Here is an 18,865-nt window from a genome sequence, read left to right as displayed (position 1 = left end):
TGGCTCGGTCCGTCAGAGCCACCTTCCCAGCTCACCTCAACCCTCACCCTACCTTCTCCCCAGTCATCTTTCAACACATAGGGAGGAAGAGGAGGGTGGGTGAGGGGGTCCTTAACGGCCCCCAGCCCAACACGCTCTTGATCAAACAAGTTTTTCCGACACTGATAAACCTCATTCCATGAGGAATAAGCCCTCCATTGTTTCAATTGTTTCCATTTTCTTTTGAAATAATGCAATTGCTGTGTGGATGCTACTGTTGTTCTGCCAGAATAATGTCCCTTATTCCAGAAAAATGGTACAGTGTAGACACACCCTTAGTTCAAATTAGTGCTGCAGTGTAGACATACCCTAAGCTAATTCGAATTAGTGCATCTAGACCTAAAAACTAATTCGAATTAGCATTTTGCTAATTGGAAATAGCGTATCCACATTGAGTGGACCCTGAACCGAAGTTAAGGCTGGCCAGAACCAGTGCCTGCAGGGCATCAGGTTAGGACTTAGAGTGTGGAGCTGCTGCCTCCGTCTAGCCGAGGGCTGTGCTTAAAGGAACCCGACCCCCACCCCGGACAGACAGTTCTCAGGGTTCCCCGCTTGCTTGTCTACCTCGATAAGGGACAGCAAAGGGACAGATAAGGGACAGATAAGGGACAGTCCTGTCTTGGAGTGCCCACACTCGGCACATCAAAGCACTTGGCCATCAGCCCGGCTGCACTTGCCGCAGGCTGCCATCCAAGGGGATCAATTGGGAGGCTGTCAGGATCCAGGAGGCCCTGCAGGAGAGCTTCCATCCCAAGGAGCCCGCAGAGCCACCCCAGTCCTCCCCATCGGGGGCTCATGCCCCATTCCTCCCTAACCTCCTTCCACTTACCCTTCCCTAGCCCCCTTCCTGATGTAAAAAATAAATGACACGTGTGTTGTTAAATAAAGAGAGTTTCTATTTTTGAAAACTGAGGGGTGGGGATTAACCTCTGGGGAGACTGGTAAAAGGTGGTGGGAGAGGGGAAGAGAGAGGGGAGGTGGAAACCTGGGAGGAGGGAGCTGGAAGGGGGAAGCCAGGGGAAGGAGGGGAAGTATAAAACTATGGTACGCCATATCTTCAGTACTGTGTACAGATGTGGTCTCCTCACCTCAAAAAAGATATTTTGGCCTTGGAAAGGGTTCAGAAAAGGGCAACTACAATGATTAGGGGTTTGGAGCAGGTCCCATATGAAGAGAGGCTAAAGAGACTGGGACTTTTCAGCTTAGAAAAGAGGAGACTGAGGGGGATATGACAGAGGTCTATAAAATCATGAGTGGTGTGGAGAGGGTGAATATAGAAAAGTTCTTTACTTGTTCCCATAATATAAGAACTAGAGGACACCAAATGAAATTAATGGGTAGCAGGCTTAAACCTAATACAAGAAAGGTCTTCACACAGCGCACAGTCAACCTGTGGAACTCCTTGCCAGAGGATGCTGTGAAGGCTAGGACTATAACAGAGTTTAAAAAACAACTAGATAAATTCATGGAGGTTAGGTCCATAAAAGGCTATTAGCCTGGGGGAAGGAAGAAATGGTGCCCCTGGCCTCTGTTTGTCAGAGGCTGGAGAAGGATGGCAGGAGACAAATTGCTTGATCACTGTCTTCGGTCCACCCCCTCTGGGGCACCTGGCACTGGCCACTGTTGGCAGACAGGCTACTGGGCTAGATGGCCCTTTGGTCTGACCCAGTATAGCCATTCTTATGTTCTTATCAGTATCAGAAGTGCACCCATGGATACGGAGCACGTAGCTCCGCGGGATCTGGTGCTTCTGGGGCGATGACTTAAAAGCCAGCTCCCCACGCGCACAGACTCTCACCTCCCCCCAGCCCTTGCTGACTCTGTATTAGAGACAGCAAGGGGGAGGGAAGCGTGTGTAGTTGTCAGGATTAACCGATAAGCCCAGGCTTATCAGTTAATCATATACACGACTATACGCTAACATCCCATTCACCGAGTGTCACTGTTAGCATTTCTGTAACGCAGTAAGTGCATTGCCGGGAGCAGGTACGCCTTGAGAGGCCTCCAAGCTTACCCAGTACATGGAGAGACCTTTTTTCAAAGGCCCAGCTTCTGATGGGTTTGGTCCTCCTTCTGGGATGCCACCGGATGTGCTGGGATTTCACTGAGACTACTTGCTCCACTACCCTTGGCTGCCTCTCCCTGTTTTGCTGACTTAGGCTCTCTGGCCTCTGGGAGCCCACACAGCTTGGGAAGCACCAAGTGTAGAAACACAGAGTCTGCAAACAGCTCTATACCGTAAGGCTTAGCTAGAAAATCGTCCAGCACTCAATTGCAGTTCCCCTCCGGAAAGTACACCCAAAATAATATTATCTGACGCAAGAGAGAAATCACTACAATGCAAGCTCATACGTTTGCCCATCCCCTCAATGAGGAGTAACATACGCACAACTTCTCCCGCTCTCCTCCTGCTGTTAGAAATTACACAAACTACATTTGTTTAATTAAAATCTAGCTTTTACAGTTGAGAGATTGCTGTTGTTTATCAAAACAAACTAAAGCACGCATACCGTGTATGGGTGTAGGCATGGATGGAGGAAGGGCAGCGTTAGGAGTGCAGGTTGCTATGGGATGTGGGTGTAGAAAGGAAGAGAAGGGGGGTGGGACCCAATGGATGGGAGCATGGATTGGAAGGGTCTGGAGTGTGGGATGGCTTGGGATGGGGGCTTGTTGAGGAGGAAGAGGAGAGTGGTTGAGGGAGTCCTTACGTGTGGAAGGAGGCCTGGGGGCAAGGTAGTGATGGGGGTCACATGGCAGGCGGGATGCGAGTGTGGGGGGAGGGACTGTGGGTTGGGAAGGAAAGAAACGGGGTTTAAGGGTCCTATAGACGGGGGAAAGGTAGGGATAGGGATAGACTGCGGGATGGGGGAGTGTTCTAGGGAGGAAAAAGAGGGGCTGATGGGCCCCGTGAAGGGAGGGATGCTCTGGGGTTGCACATTGCTCTGAGTCTGTGGAGAGAAGAAGGGAAACTGAGGGACACCAGGAATAGGGGGTATGGGCTAGGGAAGAGCACTGGTGGGGGTGCAGCTTCTGTGAGGGGGATGTTGAAATGTACTGCGGGAGTGGAACCTCCGCTCGGACTCGCTGTCTCAGCAAACGTGACTTCCCTTCCTAGACCCGAGTGGGCCGTAAGCCGAGAGATTTCCAGACCCGACACTTATCTCCGTGTCAGCGATGGCTGCTCCGCTCCCAGCCGGACGGTTCTCGCCTCGCTTCGACCAAGCTCCTGACCTCGCTGTTCTTGTTTCCGTTCCCTCCCCAGACGGGAGGACACCGGGAGGGTTGACTTCTTATCGCTCGCTACCGAACACAGCAGAGGGGGAACGAACAAACAAACAAACAACTTAGCGTTTCAGTCCGCAAGGACGCGGCATCGCTTCTTCTCCCACCATCGCGCCACAGCCTCCCACCATCGGCCACCCCCTCCCGCTGCCACTACTGAAACGCGGGAGAAAGGAGGCCTTGAATCTCTATCCACGCTCTGTTGAACCGCCTACTTCCCCAGTCCCCAAGCCACCAGGCTCCGTGCCCCAGCAGGAAGCTCTCTGCCTCAGAAGAAACCTACTGCCAGGACGCTTGAAGATTTCAAAGCACCCATCTCCTACTCACGCAGAGCCATGGGAAGGCCGAACGCTAAGAACCCCTGCTGTGTCCCAAAAATCACGTCCAGGCAGCTCCAGTCCATCTCGGACGGTTTCTTCTGCGGACACTGCCCCGCGCCGATTCGTCTGCAAGCGCGGAAGAAAAACCCCAGCGTGAGCTCTCACTCACTAAGGTCTCTGGCTGCGGGACTTCTATCCTTTAGACCTTGCCCCTCCCTCCCCTCTCTATCGGGACCGCTACAAGAACACTGAGTCAGTCACCCCTGATGCACCACCACTTTCCCTTGCTGTACCTTGCGTACCTGCATGATTCCCGTTGGCTCCGGAGCCCTTAACCCGTGGAGATGCTCACCTGGAATGCCTGCAAGTGTCCCGTAGAAGGACACGGAAGAAGCAGAGCAAGGACAGAGACACAGACAGAAACAGACAGACAGAACGTATTGGCCAATACGAGAGAGCAACAAGAGAGAAACATACGAGAGGCAGCCAGAAACCTTACCACCTTGCGTCTCCCTCCTCGAGCCGAGCGTCTGCTGAGAAGGACACCGTGGTCCAGAGAAACCAGCACCACTGACAAACGGGAGACCTCTTTCTCCCACAACCAAGGCAGCACCTCGGAAACCTCCGCTCGGACTCGCTGTCTCAGAAAACGTGACTTCCCTTCCTAGAACCGAGCGGGCCGTAAGCCGAGAGATTTCCAGACCCGACACTTATCTCCGTGACAGCGATGGCTGCTCCGCTCCCAGCCGGACGGTTCTCGCCTCGCTTCGACCAAGCTCCCGAGCTCGCTGTTCTCCTTTTCGTTCCATCCCCAGACAGGAGGACACCGGGACGACTGACTTCTTATCGCTTGCTACCGAACCCAGCAAAGAGGGAAAAAACAAACGTAGCCCTTCAGTCCGCGGCATCGCTTTTCCTCCCCTATAACCCACCGCAGCCACCCCCTCCCGCTGCAACTGTAGAAACACAGAGAGAAAGGAGGCCTTGAATCTCTATCCACGCTCTGTTGAACCGACTACTGCCCCTTCCCCAGTCCCCAAGCCACCAGGCTCCGTGCCCCAGCAGGAAGTTCTCTGCCTCAGAAGAAACCTACTGCCAGGACGCTTGAAGATTTCAAAGCACCCATCTCGTACTCACGCAGAGCCATGGGAAGGCCGAACGCTAAGAACCCCTCCTGTGTCCCAAAAATCACGTCCAGGCAGCTCCAGTCCATCTCGGACGGTCTCTTCTCCAGACACGGCCCCGCGCCGATTCGTCTGCAAGCGCGGAAGAAAAACCCCAGCGTGAGCTCTCACTCACTAAGGTCTCTGGCTGCGGGACTTCTATCCTTTAGACCTTGCCCCTCCCTCCCCTCTCTATCGGGACCGCTACAAGAACACTCAGTCAGTCACCCCTGATGCACCACCACTTTCCCTTGCTCTACTTTGCGTACCTGCATGATTCCCGTTGGCTCCGGAGCCCTTAACCCGTGGAGATGCTCACCTGGAATGCCTGCAAGTGTCCCGTAGAAGGACACGGAAGAAGCAGAGAAAGGACAGAGACACAGACAGAAACAGACAGACAGAACGTATTGGCCAATACGAGAGAGCAACAAGAGAGAAACACACGAGAGGCAGCCAGAAACCTTACCACCTTGCGTCTCCCTCCTCGAGCCGAGCGTCTGCTGAGAAGGACACCGTGGTCCAGAGAAACCAGCACCACTGACAAACGGGAGACCTCTTTCTCCCACAACCAAGGCAGCACCTCGGAAACCTCCGCTCGGACTCGCTGTCTCAGAAAACGCGACTTCCCTTCCTAGAACCGAGCAGGCCGTAAGCCGAGAGATTTCCAGACCCGACACTTATCTCCGCGACATTGATGGCTGCTCCGCTCCCAGCCGGACGGTTCTCGCCTCGCTTCGACCAAGCTCCCGAGCTCGCTGTTCTCCTTTTCATTCCATCCCCAGACGGGAGGACAGCGGGACGACTGACTTCTTATCGCTTGCTACCGAACCCAGCAAAGAGGGAAAAAACAAACTTAGCCCTTCAGTCCGCGGCATCGCTTTTCCTCCCCTATAACCCACCGCAGCCACCCCCTCCCGCTGCAACTGTAGAAACACGGAGAGAAAGGAGGCCTTGAATCTCTATCCACGCTCTGTTGAACCGACTACTGCCCCTTCCCCAGTCCCCAAGCCACCAGGCTCCGTGCCCCAGCAGGAAGCTCTCTGCCTCAGAAGAAACCTACTGCCAGGACGCTTGAAGATTTCAAAGCACCCATCTCCTACTCACGCAGAGCCATGGGAAGGCCGAACGCTAAGAACCCCTCCTGTGTCCCAAAAATCACGTCCAGGCAGCCCCAGTCCATCTCGTACGGTCTCTTCTCCGGACACGGCCCCGCGCCGATTCGTCTGCAAGCGCGGAAGAAAAACCCCAGCGTGAGCTCTCACTCACTAAGGTCTCTGGCTGCGGGACTTCTATCCTTTAGACCTTGCCCCTCCCTCCCCTCTCTATCGGGACCGCTACAAGAACACTGAGTCAGTCACCCCTGATGCACCACCACTTTCCCTTGCTCTACCTTGCGTACCTGCATGATTCCCGTTGGCTCCGGAGCCCTTAACCCGTGGAGATGCTCACCTGGAATGACTGCAAGTGTCCCGTAGAAGGACACGGCAGAAGCAGAACAAGGACAGAGACACAGACAGAAACAGACAGACAGAACGTATTGGCCAATACGGGAGAGCAACAAGAGAGAAACACACGAGAGGCAGCCAGAAACCTTACCACCTTGCGTCTCCCTCCTCGAGCCGAGCGTCTGCTGAGAAGGACACCGTGGTCCAGAGAAACCAGCACCACTGACAAATGGGAGAGCTCTTTCTCCCACAACCAAGGCAGCACCTCGGAAACCTCCGCTCGGACTCGCTGTCTCAGAAAACGTGACTTCCCTTCCTAGAACCGAGCGGGCCGTAAGCCAAGAGATTTCCAGACCCGACACTTATCTGTAATGCCTGCAAGTGTCCCGTAGAAGGACACCGAAGAAGAAGAACAAGGACAGAGACACAGACAAAAACAGACAGACAGAACGTATTGGCCAATACGAGAGAGCAACAAGAGAGAAACACACGAGAGGCAGCCAGAAACCTTACCACCTTGCGTCTCCCTCCTCGAGCCGAGCGTCTGCTGAGAAGGACACCGTGGTCCAGAGAAACCAGCACCACTGACAAACGGGAGACCTCTTTCTCCCACAACCAAGGCAGCACCTCGGAAACCTCCGCTCGGACTCGCTGTCTCAGAAAACGCGACTTCCCTTCCTAGAACCGAGCAGGCCGTAAGCCGAGAGATTTCCAGACCCGACACTTATCTCCGCGACATTGATGGCTGCTCCGCTCCCAGCCGGACGGTTCTCGCCTCGCTTCGACCAAGCTCCCGAGCTCGCTGTTCTCCTTTTCATTCCATCCCCAGACGGGAGGACAGCGGGACGACTGACTTCTTATCGCTTGCTACCGAACCCAGCAAAGAGGGAAAAAACAAACTTAGCCCTTCAGTCCGCGGCATCGCTTTTCCTCCCCTATAACCCACCGCAGCCACCCCCTCCCGCTGCAACTGTAGAAACACGGAGAGAAAGGAGGCCTTGAATCTCTATCCACGCTCTGTTGAACCGACTACTGCCCCTTCCCCAGTCCCCAAGCCACCAGGCTCCGTGCCCCAGCAGGAAGCTCTCTGCCTCAGAAGAAACCTACTGCCAGGACGCTTGAAGATTTCAAAGCACCCATCTCCTACTCACGCAGAGCCATGGGAAGGCCGAACGCTAAGAACCCCTCCTGTGTCCCAAAAATCACGTCCAGGCAGCCCCAGTCCATCTCGTACGGTCTCTTCTCCGGACACGGCCCCGCGCCGATTCGTCTGCAAGCGCGGAAGAAAAACCCCAGCGTGAGCTCTCACTCACTAAGGTCTCTGGCTGCGGGACTTCTATCCTTTAGACCTTGCCCCTCCCTCCCCTCTCTATCGGGACCGCTACAAGAACACTGAGTCAGTCACCCCTGATGCACCACCACTTTCCCTTGCTCTACCTTGCGTACCTGCATGATTCCCGTTGGCTCTGGAGCCCTTAACCCGTGGAGATGCTCACCTGGAATGCCTGCAAGTGTCCCGTAGAAGGACACGGCAGAAGCAGAACAAGGACAGAGACACAGACAGAAACAGACAGACAGAACGTATTGGCCAATACGAGAGAGCAACAAGAGAGAAACACACGAGAGGCAGCCAGAAACCTTACCACCTTGCGTCTCCCTCCTCGAGCCGAGCGTCTGCTGAGAAGGACACCGTGGTCCAGAGAAACCAGCACCACTGACAAACGGGAGAGCTCTTTCTCCCACAACCAAGGCAGCACCTCGGAAACCTCCGCTCGGACTCGCTGTCTCAGAAAACGCGACTTCCCTTCCTAGACCCGAGCGGGCCGTAAGCCGAGAGATTTCCAGACCCGACACTTATCTCCCGGTCAGCGATGGCTGCTCCGCTACCAGCCGGACGGTTCTCGCCTCGCTTCGACCAAGCTCCCGAGCTCGCTGTTCTCCTTTTCGTTCCATCCCCAGACGGGAGGACACCGGGACGACTGACTTCTTATCGCTTGCTACCGAACCCAGCAAAGAGGGAAAAAACAAACTTAGCCCTTCAGTCCGCGGCATCGCTTTTCCTCCCCTATAACCCACCGCAGCCACCCCCTCCCGCTGCAACTGTAGAAACACGGAGAGAAAGGAGGCCTTGAATCTCTATCCACGCTCTGTTGAACCGACTACTGCCCGTTCCCCAGTCCCCAAGCCACCAGGCTCCATGCCCCAGCAGGAAGCTCTCTGCCTCAGAAGAAACCTACTGCCAGGACGCTTGAAGATTTCAGAGCACCCGTCTCCTACTCACGCAGAGCCATAGGAAGGCCGAACGCTAAGAACCCCTCCTGTGTTCCAAAAATCACGTCCAGGCAGCTCCAGTCCATCTCGGACGGTTTCTTCTCCGGACACGGCCCCGCGCCGATTCGTCTGCAAGCGCGGAAGAAAAACCCCAGCGTGAGCTCTCACTCACTAAGGTCTGTGGCTCTGGGAATTCTATCCTTTAGCCCTTTTCCCCCCCTCTCGCCTATGTATCGGGTCCTCTACAAGAACACTGAGTCAGGTCAGCCATGACGCACCACCGCTCTCCCTTGCGCGACTTGCGTACCTGCAGAATTCCCGTTGGCTCGTGAGCCCTTAACCCTTGGAGATGCTCACCTGGAATGCCTGCAAGTGTGCTGTACAAGGACACGGCAGAAGCAGAGCAAGGACAAAGACACAGACAGAAACAGACAGACAGAACGTATTGGCCAATACTAGAGAGCAACAAGAGAGAAACACATGAGAGGGAGCCAGCAACCTTACCACCCTGCATCTTCCTCCTCGAGCCAAGCGTCTGCTGAAAAGGACACCGTGTTCCAGAGAAACCAGCACCCCTGACCCACGGGAGCCCTGTTTCTCCCACCACCAAGGAAGCACCTCGCGAACCTCCGCTCGGACTCGCTGTCTAAGAAAACGTGACTTCCCTTCCTAGGGACGAGTGGGCCGTAAGCCGAGAGATTTCCAGACCTGACACTTATCTCCGTGACAGTGACGGCTGCTCCGCTCCCAGCTGCACGGTTCTCTCCTCGCTTCGACCAAGCTCCAGAGCTCGCTGTTCTCGTTTCTGTTCCGTCCCCAGACGGGAGGACACCGGGAGGGTTGACTTCCTATCGCTCGCTACCCAACCCAGCAAAGGGGGAAATCAAACCAAGCAACTTACTTTTCAGTCTCTCTGTACCAGGGAAACCAGTACACCTGACAATGTAAAAGGGAATACGTTGGCATGTCAGTCCGTAATGTCGCGTAACCTCTTCTCACATCTAAATTATGCTGCTGTCTTCCACCCTCCCACTCCGCCTCTCCCTGGCACTGCAGAAATACCAGTGGAGAAGAGCGCTTTGAGCCCACATCCAAATAGTCTCCTTACAGAGCATACCCAGCAGAATTCTTCGTACCCAAAAGGAAGCTCATGGCCTGTGATGAAACCGACTGCTAGTTGTCCCCTACTTTTTTGAAGGCTCCCAAGACCACATCTGTGGAGATGTTCACCCAGCAGACCTGCCCATGTCCTGTGGATGGAGACAGCAGCACTGCGAAGAATAGAGTCTCAAAGGGGCTGATCAGTGGAGAAGTTCATTTCCTATTTTGGTCTCTACGTGGGCGCATCTAGACTAGCAAGATTTTGCGCAAAAGCGGCCGCTTGTGCAAAAACTTCCCAGCTGTCTACACTGGCCGCTTGAATTTGCGCAAGAGCACTGACGTTCTAATGGAAGAATTCAGTCCTTCTTGCGCAAACACTTTGACGCTCCCGCTCAGGGATAAGCCCTCTTGCGCAGGAATACTCGCACAACAAGGCCAGTGTAGACAGGCACCGTCATTTTTTCTGCAAGAAAGCCCCGATGGCTAAAATGGCTATCGGAGCTTTCTTGCGCAAAAGCACTTTTTGTGCAAAAGCATCCCTGCCAATCTAGACGCTCTTTTGCGGAAATACTTTTAACGGAAGAACTTTTCCGTTAAAAGTATTTCACAAAATCATGCCAGTCTAGACGCAGCCCCTAAGTGTGACTGTCTTGAATACATGGTATTGGGGGCTGCACTGTGGAGGGGAGAGGTCTGAGGATCCCAGGGACACTGACAGTTTGGGGGATTTAGAGGCCCCAGAGTTGAAGAATAGCATGGAGGAGTGTTTGAGGGCCCTTGGTTGGCGGGCAAAGTCAACTCAGCAAGTTCATGGGGAACAATAATTGGAACTGGGGAGAGCTGGGGCTTAAGGGATCCCATGAATGGAGGGAGAACCGGTGCGGGGAGCAGATTAGGGAACGATATGGCAGGCTGCCAGTGTTGGGAAGAAGGAGGACTGAGGGGGTAGGAGTGCAACTTGAGGGCGCGGACGAAGGAATAACAGAGGCTGACAGGTTCCAGGCCTGGCGAGACAGGGGTGTGTGGGTTGGGAAGGAAGGAAGAAGGGAGGCTGGAAGGTCGCAGACCTGGCGAGACAGGGGTGTGCGAGGAGGGTGTGTGGGTTGGGAAGGAAGCCAACAGGGAGCTGAGAGGTCCCACGTACGGGGGATGGGCAGGAATAGGGCGCAGGTCGGGGTGAGCTTGGGGGTGTTGCAGGGAGCAAAATGGGGGACCGATAGACCCCATGAATGGAGAAAGGGGCTAGAGGGGACATGTTGGTTTGGGCGTTGTGGAGAGGAAGGAAAGCGAGGGACCCGAAGGATAAAAATATGGTTGAAGCGAGCGAGGGCACTCATGGGGGATAAGATTGGCTTGGGGGTGTTGTAATGCACTGGGGAAGTGAGGGAAGGGAGGTGCCGGTTCGGCTGCAGCACAGATAATGGGGGGGCAGGTTAGGCTGCGGTAGGAGGAGTAGGGGTGCTGTTGGACTGGGGGTGGAGTGAAAGGGGGTGTGGGAAGCACTGGGGGCAGAGGAAGAGGGGCAGTTCGGGCTAGGGATGCAGGTTGGACTGGGAAGCGGGGGAATGGGGGTGTACGTTGGACTAGGGGTGCTGAATGGAGTGAAGAGTGAGAAGAATGGGGGTGCAGGTTGGGTTGAGGTGTAGAGTGCACAGGGAGTGTGAGGAGAGTGCAGGTTGAGCTAAGGATATTGAATAAACTGGGGGTAGGGTAACGGGGGTGCAGGCTGGGCAGGGGGGTATTGAATGGACTGGGGAAGAGGGGTGCAGGTTGCGCTGGGAGTGTTGAAAGGACTGGGGGAGGGGGTGCAGATTGGGTGGCGGGTGTAGAATGGACTGGAGGGCAGGGGAGGGGAGGTTCAGCATGCACTGGAGTGGGGGGTGTAGAATGGCCTGGGGGCCGGGGGAGGGGCTTGCAGGTTGAGAGGGGGGTGTTGAAAGGACTGGGGGGGGGTAACAGGTGCAGGTTGGGGGGGGTGTAGAATGGCCTGGGGGGGGGGGTGGTGGGGGGGGGGAGCAGTTGGGGGGGGGAGGTGCAGGTGGGGGGGGGGTGGAAGGTGGGGGGGGGGAGGGGGATGCAGCTCGGGGGGGGGGGGGGGGGGCTGTGGGGGGGAGCAGGGGGAGCAGGGGGGGGGTGGGGGAGGGGGATGCAGCTCGGGGGGGGGGGCTGTGCAGAGCGGGGGGGGGCTGTGCAGAGCGGGGGGGGGGCAGACAGGGGCGGGGCCTGAGTAGCGCTGCGGGGGCGCCCTACGATACAGTTGGGGGCGGGGAGAGGCTGGAACACGCTGGGCGTGGCTATGACGGCCGGGGCGGGAGGGGCGTGGCTATGATTGGGGCGGGGCGGACTTAGACACGCCCCGGGAGGCCGCACTGTGGGAACTACAACTCCCAGGATGCATCGCTCACGCTGGGCGTAACACCGCGTGGGCGTAACACCGCGCGAGACCAACCCCTGGATCAGCGGCTGGATTGTGATGTCACTTCCGCTGCTCCCGCCCAATCGAACAGCCCATGGGAGCTGCGGATTGGGGCACGGAACGTTTCCCACAAGCCACCGCGGCTACTTTCCCTGCTCCCCTCGGCCCCTCCGCCTCAGAGACCCCCCCCCCAAACTGCCCAGCCGGCTTGTCCTGTGACGTCAGGACCTGCCAACCCCCCACTCTGCCCCCCACCAAACCCCCTGTAGTCTGCCCCCCAGCCCCCCACTCTGCCCCCCCCACCAAACCCCCCTGTAGTCTGCCCCCCAACCCCCCACTCTGCCCCCCCACCAAACCCCCTGTAGTCTGCCCCCCAACCCCCCACTCTGCCCCCCAGCCCCCCACTCTGCCCCCCCACCAAACCCCCCTGTAGTCTGCCCCCCAACCCCCCACTCTGCCCCCCACCAAACCCCCTGTAGTCTGCCCCCCAGCCCCCCACTCTGCCCCCCACCAAACCCCCCTGTAGTCTGCTCCCCGCCCCCCACTCTGCCCCCCCGCCCCCCACTCTGCCCCCCCACCAAACCCCCCTGTAGTCTGCCCCCCAACCCCCCACTCTGCCCCCCCACCAAACCTCCCTGTAGTGCCCCCCAAACCCCCCACTCTGCCCCCCAACCCCCCACTCTGCCCCCCACCAAACCCCCTGTAGTCTGCCCCCCAACCCCCCACTCTGCCCCCCAGCCCCCCACTCTGCCCCCCACCAAACCCCCTGTAGTCTGCCCCCCAACCCCCCACTCTGCCCCCCACCAAACCCCCCTGTAGTCTGCCCCCCAACCCCCCACTCTGCCCCCCCGCCCCCCACTCTGCCCCCCCACCAAACCCCCCTGTAGTCTGCCCCCCAACCCCCCACTCTGCCCCCCCACCAAACCTCCCTGTAGTGCCCCCCAAACCCCCCACTCTGCCCCCCAACCCCCCACTCTGCCCCCCACCAAACCCCCTGTAGTCTGCCCCCCAGCCCCCCACTCTGCCCCCCACCAAACCCCCCTGTAGTCTGCCCCCCAACCCCCCACCAAACCCCCCTGTAGTCTGCCCCCCAACCCCCCACTCTGCCCCCCAGCCCCCCACTCTGCCCCCCACTAAACCCCCCTGTAGTCTGCCCCCCAACCCCCCACTCTGCCCCCCCACCAAACCCCCTGTAGTGCCCCCCAACCCCCCACTCTGCCCCCCCACCAAACCCCCTGTAGTCTGCCCCCCAACCCCCCACTCTGCCCCCCCACCAAACCCCCTGTAGTCTGCCCCCCAACCCCCCACTCTGCCCCCCAGCCCCCCACTCTGCCCCCCCACCAAACCTCCCTGTAGTGCCCCCCAAACCCCCCACTCTGCCCCCCAACCCCCCACTCTGCCCCCCACCAAACCCCCTGTAGTCTGCCCCCCAACCCCCCACTCTGCCCCCCAGCCCCCCACTCTGCCCCCCCACCAAAACCCCCTGTAGTCTGCTCCCCAACCCCCCACTCTGCCCCCCAGCCCCCCACTCTGCCCCCCACTAAACCCCCCTGTAGTCTGCCCCCCAACCCCCCTCTTTGCCCCCCCACCAAACCCCCTGTAGTGCCCCCCAAACCCCCCACTCTGCCCCCCACCAAACCCCCTGTAGTCTGCCCCCCAACCCCCCACTCTGCCCCCCCACCCCCCCCCGCACTCTGCCCCCCCGCCCCCCACTCTGCCCCCCCACCAAACCCCCCACCCCAACCCCCCCCGCCCCCCCACCAAACCTCCCTGTAGTCTGCCCCCCAACCCCCCACTCTGCCCCCCACCAAACCCCCTGTAGTCTGCCCCCCACCCCCCACTGCCCCCCCACCAAACCCCCCTGTAGTCTGCCCCCCAACCCCCCACTCTGCCCCCCACCAAACCCCCCTGTAGTCTGCCCCCCAACCCCCTGCTCCCCCCCACCCCCCCTCTGCCCCCCCACCCCCCCACCAAACCCCCCTGTAGTCTGCCCCCCACCAACCCCCCCCTGCCCCCCCCCAACCCCCCACTCTGCCCCCCAACTCCCCACTCTGCCCCCCCTGCACTCTACTCCACCCCAACCCCCCCTGCAGTCTACTCCAGCACCACCAAACCCCCCCACTCTGCTCCCCCACCAAACTCTTCATTCAGTCTGCTCCTCCCCAACCCCCCTATTCTGCTCCCCCCACCAAACTCTTCATTCAGTCTGCTCCTCCCCAACCCCCCACTCTGCTCCTCCCTACCCCCAGCAGTCAGCTCCCCCCACCACTCTGCCCCCCGCACTCTACTCCACCCCAACCCCCCCACTCTGCCCCCCACCAAACTCCCCCACTCTGCCCCCCCTGCACTCTATTCCACCCCAACCCCCCCTGCAGTCTACTCCAGCACCACCAAACCCTCCCACTCTGCTCCCCCACCAAACTCTTCATTCAGTCTGCTCCTCCCCAACCCCCCCACTCTGCTCCCCCCACCAAACTCTTCATTCAGTCTGCTCCTCCCCAACCCCCCACTCTGCTCCTCCCTACCCCCAGCAGTCAGCTCCCCCCACCAAATACCCCCCCCCCCCACACACACACCCAACTGCCCAGCGGGCTTGTGTGGGACAGGCAGATGCTGCTGCTGCCTTACAAAGTGCAGCGGGGCAGCGTGAGGCGGGTTGGGGGGGGCTGCCTCGGCTGCGTCCGGTTTGAAAACACTGAGGCTGTGTCTGCACTGGCGCCATCTCGCGCCAAAACGGCCGCTCTTGCGCGGAAACTTGCTGCCTGTCTACACTGGCCGTGTGTGCTTGCGCAAGGAAACTGACCTTCTCCTGTGTACAACCAGGGCTCCTGGCGCAAGAACTAGGATGCTCCTGCTCAGGAAGAAGCCTCTTGCGCAAGAGCCCTTCCGGCACAGGCCAGTGCGGACAGGTAACAGGAATTTCTTGCGCAAGAAAGGCCGACGGTTAAAACGGCCATCGGAGTTTATTGCGCAAGAGAGCGTCCACACTGGCACGGATGCTCTTGCGTAAAAGCACATGCCAGTGCAGACGCGCTCTCAGAATCCTAGAACCACAGAGCTGGAAGAGACCTCAGAAGGTCAAGTCCAGCCCCCTGCGCTAGGCAGGACCAATCCCAACTAAATCAACCCGGCCAGGGCTGTGTCAAGCCGACACTTAAACACCTCTAGGGATGGAGACTCCACTGCCTCCCTAGGGAACCCATCCCAGTGTTTCCCCACCCGCCTAGGGAAATAGTTTTTCCTAATATCCAACCTGGACCTCTCCCACCGCAACTTGAGACCTTTGCTCCTTGTTCTGCCATCTGTCACCACTGAGAACAGCCTTTCTGCAGCCTCTTTGGAACCTCCCTTCAGGAGGTTGAAGGCTGCTCTCAAATCCCCCCCAATCGACTCCGAGCCCTGTTCCCGGGGGGCGCGATTGGAGCACGTACCTGGACACCTTCCGGTCACGGTTCCCAGTCGGTTGCTGTCAGGCCGTGGACCGAGCAAACGTCACTTCCGGTCCGTGGGACGGGGCGCGGGCGTCCACCGCGCCACACGTGCCGGCACGACGCTACATTGTGAGAGCTCACAGCGCCCACGTGACTGCTGTTTGTTGCCCCGCGAGGGATGTGAGACGCACAGCTCCTGCCTCGTGCCAGAACGCGCCAAGGAGTTACAATCCCCCCGCCCACATCAGTGCATCATGGGAGACCGAGTGGGGTTGCCAGGTGTGAACTGTCAAAACAAGAGACCCCCTGAGAGGGCGCGTGTCCATCTCAGTGTCTGCCAGCTCCCGCTGCAGTCACGGGTGGGGCCCTGAGCCCGAGTCCCTGTCCCGCCTGCCTCTTCCCTCTGGCCCTCTCAGACTGTCTGGGCCATTGCAGGCTCTGGCTGGGGAGGGGAGGGGTGTTGCTCTCCAGGAGTGGGACCCTAGGATCTGCCTGGCACTGCAGCCAGGACACCGTCTGACTGGAATACGTCACGAACACGTGCCCCTGCAAAAGCCACACGCCGCGCCAAATGCTTCCATGCAGGAACGCGCTGCCATGGCCCCGTCTGACTGTCATGCCCCCTCTCTGCACACTCCTCAGGCACAGGCAGCAGCGTGGGCAGGCAGGCAGGCAGCTCTGCGAAGCCAGCACCAGCTCCTGTCTCCCCCTCTTGCCTCTAGAAGAGGCAGCAAGGGGTTTGACAGGTGGGTCCATGAAGCCACCACACACAGTGCTCATGCATATCAGCTCCCGCCTGCCTCCTTCCACCATACTGCTTCCTCTGTATCAGAGGCAGCAGCACAGAGGTGGGGGAACAGGCCGATCCAACGCTTGTGGGGAGCTGATCAACTGTACAACCGCGCCCTCTTGCGACAAGCTGACTTAAAAGCTGGCTTCCCACAGGTATCAGCTCACACCTCCTCCCTCCTTGCTGCCTCTGACAGACAGCGGGTAAGAGGGGAGAATGCGTGTAATCGACAGGATTGACCAATAACTTGAGGCTTATTGGTTAATCGTGTAGTCGTCTGTACCTTGACATTCCAAGAGAAAACCACTAAATCTGGTGTGGAGAGTTTAGCCCCTAACCAGCCAGCAGCGAGCAATACCGCTGAGCTGATAAGTGCTGGGAACAGAACAGCTAAAAAGTCAGTGATAACATCTAACTCTAAAATGGTGAGCAATACATTAAAACAGAAGCTCTTAAATATGAATAAACTGCAACACCCGTGCAAAAGAATATGAACAGAACACCAGGCATTTAGATTTATTTCCAAAGTAAAAGGCTTGTGTATTTCTAGGGTAAAACATACATAAAAACGTGATGTTCAACTCATTAAGTTATTGCTGGAACATGGATTACAGCAGGGGTTCTCAACATTCGTGATACCACCACCCCCTAAAATGCTAAACGAATGTGTGTGGCCACCCACCCTCACTGCCCTGGGTCGCTTCCTCCCCCCCTTCTCACCAGACTCCTTGCCCTCCTGGGGTTCCTTCATGGCACGTGCAGTCCTTAACACCCTCCCCCCTGCAGGCTCCTTTCCCCCATCTCTTTCTCCTCTGTGCCTCTTTTCTGCTCCGCATCCCACTCTCCCGCTGCCTTGCCTCCTCCTGTAGCTGAGCCACGCTCCTGGAGCCCCATGGCCCCGGCCACGCTGTGCGGCTTTCTGGCAGCTGCCTTCCGCCTCCCTGCCGCTCTTCACAGCCGGGGGGAGAGGGGTCGCAAGTGAAATACCTGGTGCCTGCAGGACTAAGTATTTGCTAGGTGATGCTTATAAATTAAGGCAATAATGCAATGAGCCTGTATCGAAGACTGTACTCGAGCCAAATAAAGACACAAGGCGTAAAAAGCCTTAAGCATATGTAACTAAAAATAACCCTAGATAATACCGTCTTAAACACTAAAATGCTGAAATGACTGAAGAGGTGGCAGGTAGCCACGGGATGCTAGTTCATAGCATCTGGAAATAAAACAAAACAACAACAACAACTGGTCTGGTACCACTTTATAGACTAACAAACAATGTAGCTAGGATCATGAGCTTTCGTGGACTCAGGATACCATCTACGTAAGAACGGCCGTACTGGATCAGACCAAAGGTCCATCTAGCCCAATAGCCTGTCTGCCGACAGTGGCCAGCACCAGGTGCCCCGGAGAGGGTGGACCAAAGACAATGATCAAGCCATTTGTCTCCTGCCATCCTTCTCCAGCCTCTGACAGACAGAGGCCAAGGACACCATTGTATCCCCTGGCTAATAGCCATTTATGGACCTAACCTCCATGAAATTATCTAGCTTCTCTTTAAACTCTGTTATAGTGCTAGCCTTCACAGCCTCCTCTGGCAAGGAGTTCCACAGGTTGACTACATGCTGCGTGAAGAAGAACTTTCATTTATTAGTTTTAAACCTGTTACCCGTTAATTTCATTTGGTGTCCTCTAGTTCTTCTATTATGGGAACTAATAAATAACTTTTCTTTATCTGCCCTCTCCACACCACTCATGACTTTATAGACCTCTATCATATCCCCCCTCGGTCTCCTCTTTTCTAAACTGAAAAGTCCCAATCGCTTTAACCTCTCTTCATATGGGACCCGTTCCAAACCCCTCATCATTTTAGTTGCCCTTTTCTGGACCCTTTCCAAGGCCAAAATATCTTTTTTGAGGTGAGGAGACCACATCTGTACACAGTATTCAAGATGTGGGTGTACCATAGTTTTATACAGGGGCAGTAAGAGATTCTGGGTCTTATTTTCTATCCCTTTCCTAGTAATTCCTAGCATCCTATTTGCCTTTTTGGCCGCCGTTGCACACCGTGTGGAAGTTTTCAAAGAACTGTCCACGATAACTCCAAGATCTCTTTCCTGATTTGTCATAGCCAAAGTAGCCCCCGTCATTCTGTACGTATAGTTGGGGTTATTTTTCCCGATGTGCATTACTTTACACTTATCCACATGAAATTTCATTTGCCATTTTGTTGCCCAATCACTCCGTTTGGTGAGATCTTTTTGGAGTCTCTCACAGTCTGCTTCTGTCTTGACTATCCTGAACAGTTTGGTATCATCTGCAAACTTTACCACCTCACTCCTTACCCCTTTCTCCAGATCATTTACGAATAAGTTGAAAAGGATTGGTCCCAGGACTGACCCTTGGGGGACACCACTAGTTACCCCTCTCCATTCTGAAAATTTACCATTTCTTCCTACCCTTTGTTTCCTGCCTTTTAACCAGTTCTCAATCCAAGAAAGGACCTTCCCTCTTCTCCCATGGCCATGGAATTGACACAAGAGCCTTTGGTGAGGAACCTTGTGAGGAACCTCAGGAGGCGGGAAGGGCTCGAGACGCCTCCTGGGCATG

The 18,865-nt window shown here is 56.9% G+C and overlaps 1 long non-coding RNA gene across 2 annotated transcripts in view; it reads right to left on the bottom strand.

Annotated features, from left to right (window-relative positions):
- Positions 1–2,474: 2,474 nt before the first annotated feature.
- LOC149523482 (uncharacterized) overlaps positions 2,475–18,865 on the bottom strand; it is a 40,129-nt gene continuing 23,738 nt past the window's right edge. For both annotated transcript variants that reach the window (XR_016347066.1, XR_016347067.1), the window contains one exon: positions 2,475–8,246. This is a non-coding gene — a long non-coding RNA (uncharacterized LOC149523482). The remainder of the gene's footprint in view (positions 8,247–18,865) is intronic.

This window comes from Pelodiscus sinensis, chromosome 17 (assembly GCF_052426305.1).
Source record: "Pelodiscus sinensis isolate ZL-2025 chromosome 17, ASM5242630v1, whole genome shotgun sequence".
NCBI classification, from domain to species: Eukaryota; Metazoa; Chordata; order Testudines; family Trionychidae; genus Pelodiscus; species Pelodiscus sinensis.
This window is presented reverse-complemented; position numbering and strand designations above follow the sequence as displayed.